General features: G+C 41.1%; 1 non-coding gene across 1 annotated transcript; it reads left to right on the top strand.

Annotated features, from left to right (window-relative positions):
- Positions 1-972: 972 nt before the first annotated feature.
- On the top strand, positions 973-1,163 carry LOC120529177. The gene has a single exon (XR_005633686.1). It is a non-coding gene; the product is annotated as a U2 spliceosomal RNA (small nuclear RNA).
- Positions 1,164-23,291: the final 22,128 nt, after the last annotated feature.

The raw sequence follows: 23,291 nt of genomic DNA, 5'->3' as shown, positions 1-23,291 counted from the left end.
CATGATTGACAGGAGTTTGTTTAATGCCCGTCGCTCTGCCACAGATGTTAAACTGTCCAACTTTACTCCTACAATAGAGCCTGCCTTCTTAACAAGTTTGTCCAGGCGTGAGGCGTCTTTCATCTTTATGCTGCCACCCCAGCACACCACTGCGTAGAAGAGGGCACTCGCCACAACCGTCTGGTAGAACATCTGCAGCATCTTACTGCAGATGTTGAAGGACGCCAACCTTCTCAGAAAGTATAGTCTGCTCTGACCTTTCTTACATAGAGCATCAGTATTGGCAGTCCAGTTCAATTTGTCATCCAGCTGCACTCCCAGATATTTAAAGGTCTGCACCCTCTGCACACAGTCACCTCTGATGATCACGGGGTCCATGAGGGGCCTAGGCCTCCTAAAATCCACCACCAGCTCCTTGGTCTTGTTGGTGTTAAGGTGTAAGTGGTTTGAGTCGCACCATTTAACAAAGTCTTTGATTAACTTTCTGTACTCCTCTTCCTGCCCACACCTGATGCAGCCCACAATAGCAACGTCATCAGCGAACTTTTGCACAGTGCTCAAGATCTCAGACTGGGGCAACAGTACACCTTTCAGCACGACAATGACCCAAGGCATACAGCCAAGCAGGGCCATCTTAACACATGGGCACGCTGGACAGTTGCCCAGGGGGTCCATGAGCATAGGAGCCCCATACTAATCTATGTATGTTTTTACTTGCTGTCAATAAATAAATACTATACTCTATCCATCCATTATCCAACACAGGGTCACGGGGGTCTGCTGGAACCAATCCCAGCCAACACAGATCGCAAGGCAGAAAACAAACCCCGAGCAGGGCGCCAGCCCACCACAGACTATAATCTAGTAAACCATAAATATTTCTTATTGTGTTACAAGTGACATTGGCATTCACCTCTGATTTAGTATCACGGTCACCTTTGCCACTTCACGTGCATGCCTGTGTTACGGATCATCGCTTCTCGGCCTTTTGGCTAAGATCAAGTGTAGTATCTGTTCTTATCAGTTTAATATCTGATACGTCCCCTATCTGGGGGACATATATTAAATTGATTTTTAAAACAGGGAGATGGAATAGGGGTTGGCTCCGTCCACTCCACGCATCGACCTGGTATTGCAGTACTTCCAGGAGTGGTGCACTTTTGTGAATTTCCCCTTGGGATTAATAAAGTATCTATCTATCTATCTATCTATCTATCTATCTATCTATCTATCTATCTATCTATCTATCACTACATAACATAAAAGCATATATGTTAACGTCACTTCAACTCAATTCCCTGCAAAGAAATTTCACAAATGTTTGTGTTGAACACTTGATTAATAATAAATAATGCATAGTATTTTTATACTGTATGGCTTACCATTTGAGTATCATTTATATGTTGAAATTTTTGTGTTTTTCAAGGCTCATGTTATATTGCTCAAACTGTTGTGCTGATTAATCTTTGCTGTACAGCATGTTTTTCAATGTTTAAAAACTGATTTTGTTTATATGTTTGATTTTATTATCCATTTACATCTTTATTCCTGTGAGCGGTTGTGTTAGGTAGGAACCCCAGTGCACTGCTTTGCCCGGAGGCCTATAATGCTGTTACGATGGCCCTGCAGCCAAGACAGCTCTGAAGTGACCCTAGGACAAGTCTTTGAGTGTCCTTGAGTGGCCCAGCTAAAGTCCAGACTTCAATCCCATAGAGCTCCTGTGAGGAGACCTGAAGATGGCAGTTTACAGATGCTTCCCATCCAATCTAAAGGAGCTTGAGAGGATCTGCCAGGAAGAATTGGATAAGCTGCAGAAATCCCAGCATGCCAAGCTTGTAGAGGCTTAGCAAAAAAGACTCAAAGATGTATTTGCTGCCAAAGGGGCTTCTACAAAGTACTAAGTTAATTGTAATGTATGGTTGTGAATTATTAGTTATTATATCACTTCACTTGTGCTAATCAACTTCTGTCACCTGTCCTATTACACTTGCTGAAATAACAGGCCCTAGCCTAATGTTACTCGATTATGTTTACCTATTTTGGAAGTCTCTTTGGATAAAAGCGCCTGCCATCAAAATAAATGTAAATTGAAATGATGGGACTGAAAACTTATATGAATGAGAGATTTCAGTTTTTGATTATGAATACATTTGCAGACCTTTCTGAAAGCGTGTTTTCACTTTGTCATTTTGGTAAGTTTATCCATTTAAAATAAAATCTGCAACACAGTGTGCAGAAAGTGAAGTGTCTGAACACTTTATTAATCCACTGTATGACCATTACCCTGTCATTGCCATCTTTAAGGCTGGGAACATCTTTTCACCATTTTAGTGTTGGATCTGGGCCTTCCCAGAAGTGGCACAGTCTTGTTCCCAAGAAGAGTGACATTTCATATTAGAGGCAGCACAACACAAGGTGGCCACATGATGGTAATTGAAATAAGATCAGGTAGAGATCCGTCAATTAAGCCTCCTTGAGTTGCAAGATTTGTTTAGTAATAATAATCCATTTTAATAAAAGGATAAATGTCTGTCTGCAGTGGGCTGGCGTCCTGCCCGGAGTTTGTTTCCTGCCTTGCGCCCTGTGTTGGCTGGAATTGGCTCCAGCAGACCCCCGTGACCCTGTAGTTAGGATATAGCGGGTTAGATAAATGGATGGATGGATAAATGTCTGTATGTCCATCCGGTTGCTATTCCTCTGGCATTCCAAAAGATCATCAGAAACATTTTTAGTAATGACATTCATTGAATTAGTCATTCCAACAGATGGTGCTTCACAAACATTAACACAGCTTTTACGAATCCCGCAACAAATAACAGATACATATGCATGGCACCAGGGACGTGTGGTCAGGGGAGGCACTAATAAAAGTGAAAAAACTAATGATGACAACAAAATTAATTTGTCTACTGCTCTGTGCTATACATTTGTTTTCTTTATGATTCAAGTAATTTTGACCATTTTTATAGTCAAACTTGCTGAATTTGTCCATTTCCTGTTCAAATGCAGGGGAGAAACGCGAGGTGCGGTAACGACGAGCCTCGCCTCACCTCGGACTGCGCTCTCCCTCACACACGGGGTTGATGCAAGCAATTGGTGCATGTATGTCACCAATATAGGGTTGCCAGACGTCCCTTATATATGGGACATGTCCCATATTTGATAATTTTGTCCCCTGTCCCATACTGATCTTTCAGGGACTCCCAAATGTCCTGTATTTAGTTAATTTTCAAATTTCGTAATAAAAATATATTTTTACTACCTTCTTATGGTAAGTCACTTAGTTGTGACTTTTTAAGTAATTATACTTTCTTTTCTCAGATTCTCTTGATGAAAATAACCCAAATGTAACGAGGAAACGAGTGCTTGCTGCCTGTTTGCAACTTATGGTTGGCTGAGGACAGCGACACTCTTACCGTTTTGCTCTCCAGCTGCGCTGCTCTGCAGTTCTGTATCAGCACTACAACATACGCGTACAGTGACTGGCAACAAAGTTTCTTGTTACTACTTGCCACGGCCCACTTTATTTCTAGCTGCCTGTATTAAATAATAATAATATTTCTCTGTTGTCTGTATTAAATGAATATTTTCAAACGATTTCACTTTTACAGATTTTTTTTAGCTTGAATTAAATAATTTTCTAATGATTTTACTTTTCTTTTCCTCATAACCCATTAAAATCCTTGCTTTATGATTTAAATTTTTGTCTCTACTTTTATATAATTGGTCTGGGTGTGTAGGGGGCACGTATAAATGTATACATATAGTAATATAGAGAGAGATTTTAAGAGTGTCCTGTATTTCTAATTTTCTAATCTGGCAACCGTACACCAATGTAATGTCTACAGGCACGTTTATTATACACCCTGACTTTCCACAGTGTGGCTAATATCTTTAATGAATGTGTGTGACATATCTAGTCTTGCTGATCGGACATAAAAGGCACAAGGTGAGGCAGACAGTACCGTGCCGCCCTGAAGGGGGCGCATGTGAGCCTAACAGGTGCTGGTTGCTGCTGTTCTTCTACACTGAGACACTGGACACCAATAAATTAGCGATATCAGAAAGTCAAGTGCACTGCAGCGGTCCGTTTATTTAAATTTTTTGTTCCAACTGACTGCCAAAATGGAAGATTAAGATTTTTAAAACTAAAGGAAAATAAGGAGGGCTTTTACAAGAAATTGACAGAGATTTTTGTGGAGAAGGATAGGCGCATGAACTTCATTTAAAAGTAAAGGTAAGAAGATAAACGGTTTTCATTTTTATAAAAAAAATGGAATCAGACTAAGAGAAAAATGCCAATATTTAAAAACTAATTTTGACCTTAACCTTTTCTTGTTATCCTTTTGCTGAACAGTCTGTTTTAAAATTCATTAAAAAAAATCTGAATTAAAAGCTTTTAAAAACAACTAAATATTTCAATTAAGGTCAAAAGTGAAATTTGTTGTTTTTTATACACCACTCTATACTTTATTTTTATTGAATTAGTGTGAATTGTGAAATCGCAACGGCAAATTTAGAGCATTTGGAGAGTGAGGATCAAATGCGCTCTCTCCGCTCTCTCTCGCCGTTATAAATGTAACATTCTTTCTTAGCCAAATATGTGCCTTACCTGTGTGTGTGTAAAGAATGCTGATTAGATATGAATCATAACCAGTAGTCAATGTACAGGCTGCCAACTGAATAGCGAATACTCTTTGGGGTTCAAATATTTAAAATCTGACTCTGAAGGAGTCAGTGCCTCACCAGCCATGAACCTCATCACACGTCAATGCTTGGCACGGTGCACTGCAGACATTAACGCTTAGGTCTTTGTTTATAACTTAGATTTCAACCCATCTTAGACGTGTATTAGAGCTAATAATAAAAACGGAGCACATTTTTCTTGGGCGGCACGGTGGCGCAGTGGTAGCGCTGCTGCCTCTCAGTTATGAGACCTGGGTTTGCTTCCCAGGTCCTCCCTGCGTGGAGTTTGCATGTTTTCCCCATGTCTGCGTTGGTTTCCTCCCTCAGTACAAAGACATGCAGGTTAGGAGCATTAGCAATCCTAAATTGTCCCTAGTGTGTGGGTGTGTGTGCCCTGTGGTGGGCTGGCACCCTACCTGAGGTTTGTTCCTGCCTTGCACCCTGTGCTGGCTGGGATTAGCTCCAGCAGACCCCCGTGACCCTGTGTAAAAGCAGGTTGGAGAATGTCTGACTGACTGACACTTTTTCTTTAGTTCTACACATCCATAAAACGTGCTTTAAATAGTTAAAATGGATAGAATGATGAAAATAGAGCAAGTTGTGTCTTTCTTTATGAACTGGTTGTGCAGGGCATTGAGAAGAGGAAGCTTGAACCTGAAAATGGGAATCAGTAGAATCCCATGGGTTACACATTAAATGACAGTATAAAGTATGTCTGCATACTTATTTATATTCCAGAAAATGTCATGGGATAAAAGGATATAAGAGATGAGAGATGCATAGCAATCCACTTATTGAGAACATATTTGTAGAAGGCAAAAAACATCCTGACATGTAAAATTCATGATTCATTGCTCAAATATTACCAGACTTAAATGAGAAAGAAAAAATTATTTTGACATTGTCACTTTGCTCCAAAGCCTGACCATCTGCTAGGTTAGAGTCAAACATGAAAAAGCCATTTAGATGCAAGACAAAGGGGCAGTCAGACATAAGCAATGATGAACCGTTTTGCAATTTAATTTTGAGAAAGCCATAATGCAGCACTTCCATGAGATTTACAAACAATTATGGCCTTACCTCACCTACTGGGCCAATTTAGACCTTCTGATTAACCTGCCCTGCACAACTTATGAATGTGAGAGGAAGACCAGAGCAATGGAGGAAAAATGTACACAGACAAGTGAAGAAAGTTTAATTTCCTCTCTACTGCCAGATGTACAGTTCTAAGTACAAGGAAACCACTTAAACCGACAGCAAACATAAAGCAGACTTATTCTAGATTCATATATTGCAGAGACGCTTGATAATTCCAAGGAAAATGTGGACCAGTCTGGACTGGTCTACTAACAAAGAGGAACTAAACAAGAGAAGGCAGAAAAATAATAATGTGAAATTAATAAAAACAACAATAAAATATAAAATATTATAGTATTAGGAAAGTGTTTGAAAAGGACTGGCCATTCAGCCCAACAAAGCTTGCTGTTCCTAACCACTTCTTCTAAAATAAAATCAAGTTGAGTTTTAAAAGCCCCTAAAGTCCTGCTGTCTACTACACTATTTGGTCTCTTATTCCAAGTGTCTGTGGTTCTTTGTGTGAAGAAAGACTTCCTAATGTTTGTGCGAAATTTACCTTTAACAAGTTTCCAACTGTGTCCTCATATACTTACTGAACACATTACTAATTCTTTAAATAGTGAAAAATGGCAAATATCATCCCATTAAATAAAACGGCTCAGTATTAATTATTTTAATATTTTAAACACGTCAATCATGTCTCCTCTGAATCTCCTTTTGCTTAAACTAAAAAGGTCCAACTCCTCAAGTCTTTTCTCATAACTCATCCCCTGTAGCCCTGAATCAGCCTAGTCGCTCTTCTCTGGACATTTTCTTGTGCTGCTCTGTCCTTTTTGTAGCCTGGAGACCCAAACTGCACACAGGACTCCAGATGAGGCCTCACCAGTGTGTTATAAAGCTCGAGCAGAACCTCCTGTGACTTGTACTCCACACATCAAGGCGCTACATAACCTGACATTCTGTTAGCCTTCTTAATGGCTTCTGAACACTGTCTGCCAGTTAATAATGATTAGTCCATGACAGATAAGCAATACTTTCAGGTTTTAGACCTCCTATGATATATTCCAATCTAATGTTTTTATTTCTTACATGTTACCTTACATTTAATTATCCCACCACAAATCTTTCCGAGTCTGGGAGAGTAATGAACTTGGGGTTCCTAAGCAAAATGACTTAAAATACTCAATAAGGAGGGAAAACTTTCAAACCCTGGCTAGTAATGAAAGAGCAAACACAGGATCGTTATAGATAACATTTATTAATTGAAAAGATGCTCTTAATGAAGCTATGATAAGCACAAAAGGCACAGCAGGAGTTTTCTGAAAGCAAATGAGGTAATCCGAGGTAAACAAGTCCAAATACAAAAACACAGAAGAGAATCTGAAAAACAGAGCAGGGTTTCAGAATCCAGTTAATCCACAAACAGAATAAGGCACAGTAACAATAATCTCTGGAGCTCACCACACCACCAAGTGCATTTAATGAACTGCAAGGGACAGCATGTTTTCCAAGCTTCATCGGGTAGAGGTCAGCCCCTTAACTGTGATTGGCAGGTGGCCCTGCCCCTTGGGGAACCACCCACAAGACACACAGAACATAGCATGTTCAACAATCAACAATATTTACTTAAACAAAGGAATCAGAAATTAACAAAAAATACATTAAAAAGGCATTTAAACTCTAGTCAGGGCATGAACCCTGGCTGAAATGTAACAGTATGTTGTTTGAGTCCCTATATAATAATTCAACAGATCAATCATTTGCCAATCCACCCAACTTGGTATATTATGTAGATTTAACCAGCTTATTATTTATATTCCTATCTATATCATTTATGTATATTAAAAGTAGCTGGGGCCCTAGCACTGATCTCTGAGGGACTCCACTCTTAATGTCTTCCAGTTCTGATAAGGTTCCTCACACCATCACCTTTTGCTCCATGTTCTTTAGTCAGTTCTGTATCCACATACACACTACACCCTAAACTACCATTTATTTTATTTTCATGCCCAAACTCACATGTGACACCTTATTAAATGCTTGCTGAGAATAAAGAGAATTAATTTTATTTGCATCACTCTGATCATATCCTTTTGTTGATTCCTTATAGAATTCCAGCATGTTAGTAAAACATCTTGTCTTATCTTGTCTGAATCCATGCTGACCCTTCCCTAAAACATTTGCTGCTTAACCTTCTCAATGGTTCCATCCATTGAGTTATGTATGATGCATGTTAAGCTTACTGGCCTATAGTTACATGGATCTGCCAGATTAACTTTTTTATATACTGCTCAAAAGAATTAAAGGAACACTTTTTAATGAGAGTATAGAATAAAGTCAATGAAACTTATGGGATATTATTCCGGTCAGTTAAGTAGCAGAGGGGGTTGTTAATCAGTTTCAGCTGCTGTGGTGTTAATGAAATTAACAACAGATGCACTAGAGGGGCAACAATGAGATGACCCCCAAAACAGGAATGGTTTAACAGGTGGAGGCCACTGACATTTTTCCCTCCTCATCTTTTCTGACTGTTTCTTCACTAGTTTTGCATTTGGCTACAGTCAGTGTCACTACTGGTAGCATGAGGCGATACCTGGACCCTACAAAGGTTGCACAGGTAGTCCAACTTTTCCAGGATGGCACATCAATACGTGTCATTGTCAGAAGGTTTGCTGTGTCTCCCTGCACAGTCTCAAGGGCATGGAGGAGATTCTAGGAGACAAGCAGTTACTCTAGGAGAGCTAGAGAGGGCCATAGAAGGTCCATAACCCATCAGCAGGACCAGTATCTGCTCCTTTGGGCAAGGAGGAACAGGATGAGCACTGCCAGAGCCCTACAAAATGACCTCCAGCAGGCCACTGGTGTGAATGTCTCTGACCAAACAACCAGAAAGACTTCATGAGGGTGACCCAAGGGCCCCATGTCCTCTAATGGGCCCTGAGCTCACTGCCCAGCAGCATGCAGCTCGATTGGCATTCGCCATAGAATACCAGAATTGGCAGATGCACCACTGGTGCCCTGTGCTTTTACAGATGAGAGCAGGTTCACCCTGAGCACGTGACAGAAGTGAAAGGGTCTGGAGAAGCCATGGAGAACATTATGCTGCCTGTAACATCATTCAGCATGAGCAGTTTGGTGGTGGGTTAATGATTGTCTGGGGAGGCATATCCATGGAGGGTCACACAGACCGCTACAGGCTTGACAAAGGCACCTTGGCTGCCATTAGGTATCAGGATGAAATCCTTGGACCCATTGTCAGACCCTATGCTGGTACAGTGGCTCCTGGTGCACGACAATTCCTGGCCTCATGTGGTGAGAGTATGCAGGCAGTTCCTGGAGGATGAAGGAATTGATACCATTGACTGGCCACCACACTTTCCTGACCTAAATCCAATAGAACACCTCTGGGACATTATGTTTTGGTCCATCCAATGCCACCAGGTTGCACCTCAGACTGTCCAGGAGCTCGGTGATGCCCTGGTCCAGATCTGGAAGGAGATCCCCCACAACACCATCTTTCATCTCATTAGAAGCATGCACCAATGTTGTCAGGCATGTATACAAGAACACAGGGGCCATACAAAGTGCTGCGCACAATTTTGAGTTGCTGCAATTAAATTTTGGCAAAATGGACTAGCCTGCCACATAATTTTTTCACTCTGATTTTTGGGGCGTCTTTGAATTCAGGGCTCTGTAGGTTGATCATTTTCATTTCCATCAAACGATGTGGCATCCTTTCGTTCCTAACACATTACCCAGTCTATATCAGTATAGATATCCGGGAGGATTTCTTTTTCCCATTGAGATCTGATGTGTTTTCAAAGTGTTCCTTTAATTTTTTTGAGCAGTTATAAGAGGAAAACATCTGGCATTTTTCAGTCTTTGGAAATTTCCCCAGTGCACAGTGACTTCCTAAAAATATGAGTCAAGGGTTTATATCTGGTCTCACTAACCACCTTAAGAATTTAAGGATAAATGTTATGTGGCCCTGTTGATTTGTTAGATTCCAAATTATTTAATCTGACTTCTTCCTCTACAATTTCCAAATCAATCAGTACCTGCTTAGTAGTCCCTGTTACTTCTGCAATGTTACCCACTCCTTCACAAGTGAAAAAATCAGAAAAATGTGAGTTTAGAGCTTGTGTTATTTCACTGTCTGTACATTTTAATTCCCCTTTATTATTCCTGATGCACTTCACTTCCTCCTTGATTATTTTTTTTTCTAAAATACTGAAAAAATTATTTGGGTCATCATTCGCCCGATAGATATTTATTTTTTCATTTTTACATGCCTCCGATGTCAGTCTGTGTCGGGTCGACGCCTATATAGCGCCTTTGCCACACCTTCTTAATGCTTATCTTCTGCCTCTCATGTCCCCTATGGTTAGCATTTGAATTAAACAAGTACTATAACAAGAACTTGGAGAATTGGGGAAAAAATCCACAGAAAGTATGGCCAGTCTAGGAATCACACCTAAATCCTGAAAGCTGTGAAATATAATTACTAAATGCTATGCCACCATGATGTCCAGACGTTAGCACAAATAGTGAAACGCATTTTGGTACTTGAGCCTACACTTCTTTTTTCATATTTTTGTGAAATTTCCTGATGTCCAGATGAAGCGTACGTTGAATGACTTCTGAAGAGGCTTTTGTTTTCAAAAAGGACGACTTGTTAGAAACACCCACAACCCCGTGATTTTGTTCTGTCTATTAAAAAAGGAGGCAAAGAAAGCAAGCCCTCACTAGGGGCTCCTGGTGATGTTTACTGGATGGATTCATCACATTCCTGCATTTGAGCAGCTGACCTGCCTGACACTTCATTGATTGTGGTGTTCAAACAATCAATGAAATGTCTGTGAATAGTGCATCATTACTGAAAGCTGTCGACTTCCGCTTCACAGCAGGACGGTGGAATTAATTTTCTAAGGTGACTTTCTAATTTAGACTGCTCCTTAGCTCAGATCAAAGATGGATTTATAGTACAAAAATATTTTCATTTCCAGTGATGGATGATCATCTTTACACAATGGAGCTGTTGAAAAAATTAAATGTGAATAAAACCACTTGGTGCAAAGTAATCACACTGTGCATAATTTGGCACCAAAAGGGCACAGCCTGAAAAATGCTGATTATGCATAAAATTTGCAAGTTGGCAATTAAATTTTGTATGAAATCATGCAGGTTTGGAAACTTGATGGATGAGAATAAATATGAGTGATTAGAATGTACAATGTGCATAAATAAGACAGAACAAAATGTAAAGTGGTGTACTAGAGTTGTAGTAATGGACTTGTAGTTATAGTAGTCCTACAATTATGAGTCATGTTTGACAACAAATAATTTTTGTTCATGGCACCAGATCACAATAAATTTCCATCCTTCCATCCATCCTTTATCCAACCCGCTATATCCTAACACAGGGTCATGGGGGTCTGCTGGAGCCAATCCCAGCCAACACAGGGCACAAGGCAGGAACCAATCCTGGGCAGGGTGCCCTACCCACTGCAGGACATACACAAACACACCCACACACCAAGCACACACTAGGGCCAATTTAGAATCGCCAATCCACCTAACCTGCATGTCTTGGACTGTGGGAGGAAACTGGAGTGCCCAGAGGAAACCCACGCAGACACGGGGAGAACATGCGAACTCCACGCAGGGAGGACCCGGTGATTGAAGTAATAAGTTAGATTTCTTTGAGCACCTGGTGACAGCCGTATTTTTGCTATTATTTCTGTGCTGCAGGGTTTATATGGCTGAGAGTGAGGGCGCCACTTAATAGTTAGGGACAGTACGATAAAGAAGGTCTTCTTGGCTGATAAATGGCCTATAGTCAAGAGTGCTGAGTCTTTGTATGTTTAAATGACCCCTCACACAGGGACAAGGGGGTCTGCTGGAGGCAATCCCAGCCAACACATGGCACAAAGCAGGAAACAAACCCTGGGCAAGGTGCCAGCCCACTGCAGGTTGCGCACACACACACAAACACAAAGCACACACTAGGGACAATTTAGACTCGCAACATACAATGATATCTCAGACCTAAATATTACTTTTGGTCTACAAGAATACATTTAAACATACAAAGGCTCGGCATCCTTAACTATAGGCCATTTATCAGCCAAGAATCCCTACTTTATGTCCTGTTCCCTACTTTTGGGTGGAGCTCTCACTCACAGCCTTAATAAATCTTGCAGCACAAAGGTAATGGCAAACCTTCGACTACACCAAGGGCCTCATGCATAACGCCGTGTATAGAATTCGCACTATAACATGACGTAAGCACAAAAGTTGAAATGTGCTTAAGCACAGAAAAATCCAGATGCAGGAATCTGTGCGTACCCCAACTTCCACGTTCTTCCGCTACATAAATCCTGGTCAGCGTGAAAAGTAACGCACGTGCACGCGCCTGCTGTTCCGCCCCAATTCCTCTCAGAATTACGCCTCTTTGAATATGCAAAGCAATATAAATAGCCCTTAAGCTCAGCGTTCTGTGAAAAGACAATGGGAAAAGCAAGAGGGAAAATATAAGAATTTCAGCGAGTAACAAGTGGAGGCAAAGGAAAAACATACTATTTGTTGATTTTAACAGTGGTATAAACAACAAAAGGAAGTTGATCGAGTGACATAGCGTGTTGGAGAAACTCGAAAGCTCAAGTTCACAAAATCGCATAGTGCCGGAAATAAAAAAGAAGTCACACATCAAAGTCGCAGTGAAAAGGCGACTCATAGCCCACCGTCATGCCATATGAAAGCTTATTAGGGTACAGACAAAAAAACAGGCACACAGTGGGAAAAAAGCACAAAATGTCAACTAATCTTTAAATTTCCACTTTAATCACGTACTTTATTTTGTCATTCAAGTAGAACATCCTAAACTTTTTCTTAAAATCATTTAATTTACTAGTTTCTCAAATCCCATCGTAACTAAAGTAGCACGTTAAATGCTTTGTTTTGTATTTGATCTTCAATGTGCTCTATGTGTGTGAATCACTACATGCTTCCACTCTTTCTCTTTCTCCGACAGGACACAGAATCCATTACATTCGTGATGTTACAGCTCTCTGAATAATTAAAATACTGAGATATATACATGATATCATTTTCATGATGATAGGAGTTAAAGCGTGTTATTAAACATAGGAACACGATGGCGCAGTGATAGTTCATGTCTCAAACAAGATGCTTGTTGCGCCATGTGCGACCTTCGATGAAATAATTTATTGTAGCAGTATTGTCTCTTTCAAACGTACTAACCTCCAATTCCTGTCCTTACTTTTCTTTCTCCAAATACCCAATCGCCACACAATCAACTCTGTAATGGACGTTAAGCCATCTGTAAGCTTACAACAACGATTCTTCAAAACTTTTAAGGAACATTGAAATATCTTCATAGTACATGTTTAATTATTCTATCTATCTATCCTTCCAGTGTCATGCCAGCCTCAGCAAACATACAGCGCAAGGCAGGAACAATACGTGAACTTGCTAGCACTACGGCACCGTGTTCTCACATGTTTAATTATTAACAATACAGATTATTTAAGTTAAAGTTTTATCTGTATAATATAATCAACATATTTTGCTGCATTTCATCTTAAAAATGATATCTTCATCATATGTAAATACGCGCTTTATAAAGTGGAGAAGGTTGTGTAATATTATAACTGTAATGCAAGTTTACAGTGGGGTAATTGTACTTATAAGTACAAACAGTTCTACAAAGAGCAATTGATTGAGTGCATTTATAGTTCTTAGGATGAAACTGTTTCTGAACCACGAGGTCCGTACAGGAAAGTCTCTGAAACGTTTTGCCGTGGCTGAGGCAGCGTGTGCTTGATGCTGTATACCGATAATTCTCTTTATGATCAGCTGCTACTGTGATTCACACTCAGATACAGTGATATAAATACTCCGGGTGGTGCAGTGAGAGTAATATGGAAAAAGATGATCCGCTGTGGCAACCCCTAACGGGAGGAGCTGAAAAAGAAGAAGAAGAAGAAGAAGAAGAAGGTGCAGTGAGAGTAACAATGCTAAAGCAGCTATGGTATTTGGAATAGTTTGGCCATTCCATGGACCATTCTATTGCTACTATTATGTTAATTATAATCAGATGCATTACACTAATAAACAATATGCAGTTAGTTTCAGTGTACTGAAGCCGCGTCAGGAATGTGGATCTGAAAAAGAAAGGGTAACTACACAGGAACAGTAGCACTGCTTTGTTGTTGGGTTCCGCCAGTCTGCAAAACCGAGCGCAGAACTTGCATACGACAGGGTATAAGGTACCATGGAAATGTACCAATGAAAACTCCGGGTGCTCCGGTTTCCTCCCACAGTCCAAAGACATGCAGGTTAGGTGCATTGGCAATCCTAAATTGTCCCTAGTGTGTGTGTGTGTGTGTGCACCCTGTGGTGGGCTGGCACCCTGCCCAGGGTTTGTTTCCTGCCTTGTGCCCTGTGTTGGCTGGGATTGGCTCCACCCCTGTGACCCTGTAGTTAGGATATGGCGGGTTGGAAAATGAATGAATGGATGGATGGATAGATCTAACTGGGAAGAAGACATGCTTTGATTTGTCCTGAATTTGTCTTGAATAAAATATAATGGAAATATGAACCAAAACCTACAGATTTTGTACCCCACAACAACGTCGATGCGTGAACGTGTGTCTGTCTGTCTGTCTGTCCGGAAGTGAGAGGTGGAGTCGGGGTAAGGGCTCCGCCTCCGAGGAAACAGAAAACTCGCTTGGAAAACGAAACCTCAGAAGAAAGACAAAGTTGCTTAGCCACTAACATTGGCAAAACGGTATCCCTTTAACTTTTTCTCCTGCCGCTAATGCACAAGTGATATGAACACGTCGGCAAAACAAAACCTCCTAGGAGAGAGATGCCCACAGTAGTACCTTTCAATTACTTGACATCTCTACATTTCAGTTTTTTTTCTGATGATTTCAATAGTTTCTAGGACCCCAGGCTTTTTATAGCATGGGCTTACACAGCTAGTTTTTATATAAAAACACTCAATGAAATCCTAGTAAAGTGGATGTAGCCTTAGGCAGACATACTGAAGACACACACCCTAATTACACACACACAATCAGTTTCTGCTTCCATTTAAAAGTCAACACAAATGGCCGCCATTGCTGAGCATGATTCAGCTGAAAACCATTCGTTGCAATTACTAAATAGGGAGTAAAACAGAAGGAAATGGATTCTTTCTTCTTTAGAGAAATATAGATGCAGAACACTTAGACAACCTATTTTGTCATCAGAACACAATCAAGTGTACAATAACCCTGCGATAAAGAGAGATTTGTGTTTGTGCAGATTAAGGTGCCCTGAAGGAACACTACAGGACTCCATTTGCTCAGCAAGTATCATTTGGCAGACCTTTTGTTCTCGTCTCATCAGTACACATGCTGCTCTAACAGACACCAGGTAAATGGGGCCTGTTTCCATTTTTATTGATAGCCTTCCCTTTTCTCCAGTGGTCAGGTTGCTAGTTTAAACAATTGATTTTAAATGGAAAGATTAACTAACCCATGCCTTCTATTAAATATTTACTACAAATCTGGAAAACTGCTGGCACAAATTGCGGTTTAGCCCTCAGTCAAACTATGTTATGTATGGTATATTTTATATATAATCTGCTTTGCACCTGTTTTGTTCAGATGATTATTCTCACCTGGACAAAGCTGGCAGCCCTGTGAAGATTTTGTTGTTTTTTTTATTTTTCCAGTGCCTTCAATACTTTCCAGCCAGTTAAGGGGTAAACTCAGTGATATGCAGGTGGATGAGCCTGTGGTGTCCTGGATGATGGGCTATCTGTCAGTGAGACTCAAGGACTGTGTAAGCAAAACTGGAGCACCACAAGGAACAGGTCTGTCTTTGTTAATCTGTGCTCTGCATGCCATCCATCCATCCTCTTCTGCTTATCAGAGGTCGGGTCGCGGAGGCAGCAGCTTGAGCAGAGATGCCCAGACGACCCTCTCCCAGGCCACTTCTTCTAGCTCTTCTGGGGGAATCCCGAGGCGTTTCCAGGCCAGCCAGGAGACATAGTCCCTCCAGCGTGTCCTGGGTCTTCCCCAGGGCCTCCTCCCAGTTGGACGTGCCTGGAACACCTCACCAGGGAGGCGTCCAGGAGGCATCCTGATCAGATGCCCGAGCCACCTCATTTGACTCCTGATGTGGAGGAGCAGCGGCTCTACTCTGAGCCCCTCCCAGATGACTGAGCTTCTGCCCTATCTTTAAGGAAACACCAGACACCCTGCGGAGGAAACTCATTTCAGCCGCTTGTATTCGCGATCTCATTCTTTCGGTCACTACCCATAGCTCATGACCATAGGTGAGGGTAGGAACGTAGATGGACTGGTAAATTGAGAGCTTTGCCTTACGGCTCAGCTCTTTTTTCACCACAACAGACCGATGCAGAGCCCGCATCACTGCAGACGCCGCACCGATCCGCCTATTGATTTCATGCTCCATTCTTCCCTCACTCATGAACAAGACCCCGAGATACTTGAACTCCTCCATTGGGCAGGATCTTGCTCCCAACCCTGAGAGGGCACTCCACCCTTTTCCGGCTGAGGACTATGGTCTCGGATTTGGAGGAGCTGATTCCCATCCCAGCCGCTTCATACTCAGCTGCGAACCGATTCAGAGAGAGCTGAAGATCACAGCCTGAGGAAGCAAACAGGACAACATCATCTGCAAAAAGCAGTGACCCAATCCTGAGTCCACCAAACCGGACCTCCTCAACGCCCTGGCTGCACCTAGAAATTCTGTCCATAAAAGTTATGAACAGAATTGGTGACAAAGGGCAGCCCTGGCAGAGTCCAACTCACTGGAAACGGGCTCGACTTACTGCCGGCAATGCGGACCAAGCTCTGACACTGGTTGTACAGGGACCGAACAGCTCTTATCAGGGTGTCCGGTACCCAAAACTCCTGGAGCACCCCCCACAGGATTCCCTGAGGGACACAGTCGAACACCTTTTCCAAGTCCACAAAACACATGTAGACTGGTTGGGTAAACTCCCACGTACCCTCCAGGATTCTGCTAAGGGTGTAGAGCTGGTCCACTATTCCGTGACCAGGACGAAAACCACACTGTTCCTCCTGAATCCGAGGTTCGACTATCTGACGGACCCTCCTCTCCAGAACCCCCAAGTAGACTTTTCCAGGGAGGCTGAGGAGTGTGATCCCTCTGTAGGAACACACCCTCCGGTCCCCCTTTTTAAAGAGGGGGACCACCACCCCGGTCTACCAATCCAGAGGCACTGTCCCTGATGTCCATGCACAGCAACCACCGAAACTGCGTTCCGCTTGGCCTGTCGGCACCTATTAGCTGCCTACAGAGTCCCACAGGACAAAAGGGTCCAGTAGTACTCCTTCTTCAGCTTGACGGCATCCCTCACCACCGGTGTCCACCAACGGGTTCGGGGTTTGCCACCACAACAGTCAACGACCACCTTACGGCCACAGCTCCAGTCAACCGCCTCAACAATAGAGGCACGGAAAATGGCCCGTTTAGATTCAATGTCCCCCACCTCCCTCAGGACGTGCGTGCTCTGCATGCCTCAGAATATAAATATAACATCAAGTCAGGTCACTTGCAGAATTTTTCTCAGATGATTCTTCACTTATGGGGCGTATTGATAAAGGGGGTAAGACAAAGGAGAACCTTGTGTCTTGGTGTTGAAGCAGTGTCTGCAACTTAGCATCAGCAAAAACAAGGGACAGGTAATTGACTTTCACCATACTAAAGGGACTCTGTTTTCAGCCACCATTCAGGGAGTTGATGTAGAGGTGGTTTAACTCTTATAAGTACTTGTTGGTCCATGTTAATGACAGGTTGGACTGATCTCTTATCACCCTGGAGCTTTATAAGAAAGGGCAGAGGGGACTCTTTTTCTTTGGGGATTGTTTACTTAAATGTGGGATGAGACATCCTTCTTCTACAACTCTGTGATGGCCAGTGTGATTTTCTACACAGGGTTGAGCTTTCAAGCTCTCCATCCGTGATCCTGATGTAATCCAGGGGGGCTGCCCTCCTGCGCCTGGGGAAGATATTACCCCTCTCCTGGCCCTTCCCTTCTCCAGGCATCCCGGTGGGGCTAGGTCCCCAGTCGTCTGCCGCAATATATATATATGTATATGGATAGATAGATATGGGGAAGCAAAGGTTTGTTATACGGTTCGCATATTTGTAACTGGAAAACCACAAAGGGAGAAAGAGAATCGTGAATCTTAAAATAGTTTTTTATTTCTAAGTTTTTGACTCCTACCAGGAATCGTCATCAGAGGAACATGATTAGACTTAGGCAATATATAGAAAATAAGAAGAGGAGGGTGTTACGGTGTATAAAATCTACATCTCATTCTGTATTATATTTTGCTCAATCCCAACAAGATGAATTCAGATGTAGGAGGCATTGTAATAAAAAAGACATATCCTCTTCCTTATACCTCACTATTATAACAGTTATTCATAGCTTAGTGCTAATTTGGTTTACAGCCTGGGAAAGGAAGCCTTAGCTGATACCTCAGGCTATTGATTACTTTAAGGATGGACATCTGGGACATCAATTGGGTTTACGGCCTGGGAAAGGAAAAACCGAGGCAATATCAAAGAACTTTATTACCTGGGGAGCAAAATTCATCCATCATATTGACAGCCAGCCAATCAGGTGCATGGAACATTCATGTGTTGTGAAACCATGGCATGAAACTTTATAATAAATATGCCTCATTTTGAAAGCAACAGCAAAAGCAAAGAGAAGAAGGAGAAGAAGCAAAGAGAAGAAGAAAGTACAGAAGAAGAAGAGGATCTGACGAAGACGGCACTGGTCGTCAGAAAGGCATCATGAACATCGATTGCTAAATCAAACGCCTTCCTGGGACATTCATCCTTGTCATCTGTAACTTTTTCATAAGCTTTTTCTAAAGACTATATATATTCAGACTTTTCTATCAGTATCTATTTTTCTATTATTCTTTGTTCCAGTGGTATTATTATTATTCTTGTAATAAATACCATGCTACTTTAAACTTTCTATGCTTTGTTTTAATGTCTAGAGTGATTGAAGTAATAAGTTAGATTTCTTTGAGCACCTGGTGACAGCTGGATTTTTGATATTATTTCTGTGCTGCGAAGTTTATAAGGCTGAGAGTGAGGGCGCCACTCAATAGTTAGGAACAGTACGATAAAGAAGATCTTCTTGGCTGATAAATGGCCTATAGTCAAGAGTGCTGAGTCTTTGTATGTGTAAATGTATTCTTGTAGACCAAAAGTAATATTTAGGTCTGAGATATCACTAAAACATTGTATGTTGTTTGTGCCGAAAATAAGTAAGTCTCTTGAAGTGCTGAATGACAGGCTGTTATTCCTAAAGCACTTGTGTGGTTTAAAGTGCTAAGGGTTAATCAGCGTGTGTGTGTCATTCATAGGGCACTGTTGTGGTTAGGGTCTGTGTGTGTGTTTATCTGTGTGTGTGTGTGTTCATCTTAAAATGCAACAGTAGACCAACCCAATAACGAACTTGACGAGTACACTTACACTTGAGAAAACAGGTAAAGGGTAAGTAGAGGGAAATACTACGATAATACAGAGGGTAAGTGGATGTTGGTGTGTGGATTGATTAGGTGGGGTTTGTGTGTGTGTGTGTATGTGTTCACCTTAATTATAAGGAAAAAAAGTGTTTTTAAAGTTATTTTCCATTTTCAAGTTTTTAAGCAGCCACAGATAACACAGCAAAGCTTCAACTTTAAATCACATTTCTAGTACACAATAATTGGGAGTATAATTACACGATTTTCCTAGTGATTCAAAACTTAATTTACACAATCTAACCAAGTCACTGGGGGTGTCAGACAACACGACTGTCTGTCACAAGAGCATGCTGGGATTGCCTCCGACTCACTAAGAAAATGTAAATGAAGTTGTAATGTGACAGGACCTTAATCTGAAAATCACTCTCAGCTACAATACTAATCCATACCATCCACACTGTTAATTTCCTCCACCATTTAAAAACTTCAATCATTTAACCTCTTATTCTGCGTTTACTTAAAATGGGCAGAAGACGTGTGTGTTTAGTGTTCTAATCATTAATCTTTGTTTGTCTACTGCTTGATTGTTTCTTAATTTTGGAGTCTACTTTTCCTGCACTGCATGCCATATACTGTATACTGCTGAATGCACTAGTGTTTTTCTTCCATAGCTATTCCCATTTTCATATGAGGCCACTATTACTATTATAAACTTAGGGGTAACTGTTGACTGTAACCTGAATTTTAAATCGCATATTCATCAGACCACTAGGACAGCATTTGTTCACTTAAGAAACATAGCAAAAGTTAGACCTCTTATATCATTGAAAGATACTGAGAAATTAATTCACGCTTTTGTTTTCAGTCGACTAGATTACTGCAACTTACTCCTCTCAGGAATACCCAAAAAAGACACAAATCACTTGCAACGAGTGCAGAATGCAGCTGCTAGAATCCTAACTAGGAAAAGAAAATCCGAACACATTTCTCCAGTTTTGATGTCACTACACTGGTTACCTGTGTCATTCAGAATTGACTTTAAAATACTGCTTATAGTTTATAAAGCCTTAAATAATCTTGCGCCATTTTATATATTGGAATGTCTGACACCTTACACTCGTAACCTTAGATCCTCAAATGAGTGTCTGCTTAGAATTCCAAGAGCTAACCTTAAAAGAAGTGGTGAGACGGCCTTCTGCTGTTATGCACCTAAAATCTGGAATAGCCTGCCAATAGGAATTCACCAGGCTGATATGGTGGAGCACTTTAAAAAACTGCTGAAAACACATTACTTTAACATGGCCTTCTCATAACTTAATTTTATTTTAATCCTGATACTCTGTATATTCAATTAATTATCATAACTATTCATGGTGGCTCTAAAATCCGTACTAACCGTATTACTCTCTCTACTGTTTCTTTTCCTGGTTTTCTGTGGTTGTGACCTGCGCCACCACCACCTAATCAAAACACCGTGATGTCCTACATTGATGTATTAAAAGCCAGAACTCTACGTGACCATCATCATCAAGTCCTTCCATGAGAACCCTAAATACAAAGAGGACTGTTTCATTTATGTTAGGTAGAATGCCCAGAAGGGACTGGGCGGTCTCATGGTCTGAAATCCCTGCAGATTTTATTTTTTTTTTGAGTTTTTTTTGTTTTTTTCTGTCCACCCTGGCCATCAGACCTTACTCTTATTCTATGTTAATTAATTTTGACTTATTTTATTTTCTTACTGTGTCTTTTATTTTTCTATTCTATATTTATGTAAAGCACTTTGAGCTACATTTTTGTATGAAAATATGCTATATAAATAAATGTTGTTATTTTTTTGACTAGACTTCTCCAATAGAGGTTTTGGCATGACATCTACCAGCTGGATCCACTACTGAAGTCAAAAAACAAGATCTTCACCTTGCTGCCCTGTTTCTCCAGAATAGAGGAGTCTCAGTTCAGCAGGTAGTTAAAACAGCACTACCCACCCCTATGTGGTTCTGGTAGGCAAACTGCAGAGGGTCCCATGCTGCTCTTACCAGGGGTTGTAGGTGAGTCAATGTTAGCCTGTTCACAGTCTTCATAATGTTTGAAGTAAGCACCATTGAATGGTAGTCATTTAAAACTTTCATCTGCTCTATCTTGGGAACTGGTACCACACAAGATGTCTTCTATGCTGCTGGAACCCTTGTAAGTTTGGGCTCAAATTGAAGATATGCTTAAAAACCACGCAAAGTTGTCCAGCACACACCTTCAATGCCTCAGGCTCAACAGCTTTTTCCTGTCTGAGTTTTCTTAGTTCATTCTGGTCTGCAGTGAAAGTTAGTCTGGGGTAGCTGGGAGGTTGGTGATTAACTATGAGGGTCCTTGTAGCTGGTGTATTAGGAGAGAGACATTTGCAGTTGGTGTGTGGAAATGTGAATGGCAAGTAGGGGTGTGTGGATAGTGGTACATAGCAATGTGGAGTAGAGCAGAGGGGGGAAGGGGATGGGATCTCACAGATTACCCAGGAATCTGTGCCACTAGCACTGCCACCCGATCATCTTTAGCATCATTCCAAGGAGACATTGTAGCAGTCTAGTGGCACAGTCTTAGTCATTGTCACAGCAGACGCTGTGGTTAGGTCAACTTGTAAGGTGTCCTCCTAAAATCTTAAAACTTCAGTTTCCAGATAATAGACCAGAAGTACTTTTGTGACAGAACACAAGTTTTGTGACTATTTTTTATTATTTTTTCAACCTCCCATCATTTTTCTTTTCAGTATGATATTTTTTATCTGTGGCACCTCTGCACCAGAACCACCTTTTTCCACCCTTTCAAATGTACGCAGTATGTCTGGAAAGCATTTGGGATTAAATCACTTAGAGATCTGTACATAGACAACGTCTTTGCATCCTACGAACAATTACACTCCAAATTTAACTTTTCAGCAACCCATTTCTTTCACTTCCTTTAAATTAGAAAACTTTGTTAAACAGAACCTGCCCAATTTTCCTCACCTCCTACTTACCTCTACTCCAGAAAAAATATGGCTCAGTCTCGAGGACTCAGACAGCATCTCCATAATATAAAAAACTCATTTTTCAGTTCCTCCATTTCAAAGATCTCAAAGTACAGCAGGAAAAGGATCTCTCACTCAACATCTCAGAAAAGGAGTGGAAGGCAGCCATGCAGAGAATTCACTCGAGCTCCATATGCGCAAAGCATATACAGTAATCCCTCCTCGATCGCGGGGGTTGCGTTCCAGACCCCCCCGCGATAGGTGAAAATCCGCGAAGTAGAAACCATATGTTTCTGTGGTTATTTTTATATATTTTAAGCCCTTATAAACTCTCCCACACTGTTTATAAATATTCCCCGCAGAGTTATACAGCATAATCCCTTTGTATTCTCGTAGATATTAGGTAAGATTCATTGAAATTATGTATATAAACACACTGTTTATATACAATAAAACCTAAATATTATTTTAAAGATATCGAGTGTCTCCGATATCACATGTGTTACAGCCATTACGATAAACGGGCCACCAGCAATAAATACGTACAATGCAACAAAAATAGTATACAGTAAATGTGTGTACAGTGACACTAAACGTACGTACATGTACTAAGTACAGTGTACTGTAAGTAGAAAATTAATTATGGTTACTCACCAACAATGACACGATGACTTGTCCGATAACAATGAGTTTAATTTTACTGCACAACAAAGGAGAGCGTTACAGCCCTTAAAGGAGCCACTTCAGGCACTTGTGTAGCACCGCCATTGTTCTTCTTCTGACAGTCTTCAATCCAAATCCCTAAAGCAGATTCCATCCGGACTACTGCCTTATTACATCCACTAACAACTTGTTTTGCACCCTGGTTAAAAGGACACTGCGGCCGTAGATCTTATATTCCTTTCCTACTTTTTAAGTAAAAAGAATCGTAGCCTTCAACAAATCCAAAACGTTTACCTTTTCGGCAATCGTTA

Source organism: Polypterus senegalus, chromosome 4 (assembly GCF_016835505.1).
Source record: "Polypterus senegalus isolate Bchr_013 chromosome 4, ASM1683550v1, whole genome shotgun sequence".
Taxonomy (NCBI): Eukaryota; Metazoa; Chordata; class Cladistia; order Polypteriformes; family Polypteridae; genus Polypterus; species Polypterus senegalus.
The sequence above is the reverse complement of the archived record's forward strand: the minus strand, read 5'-3'. Positions and strand labels throughout refer to the sequence as shown.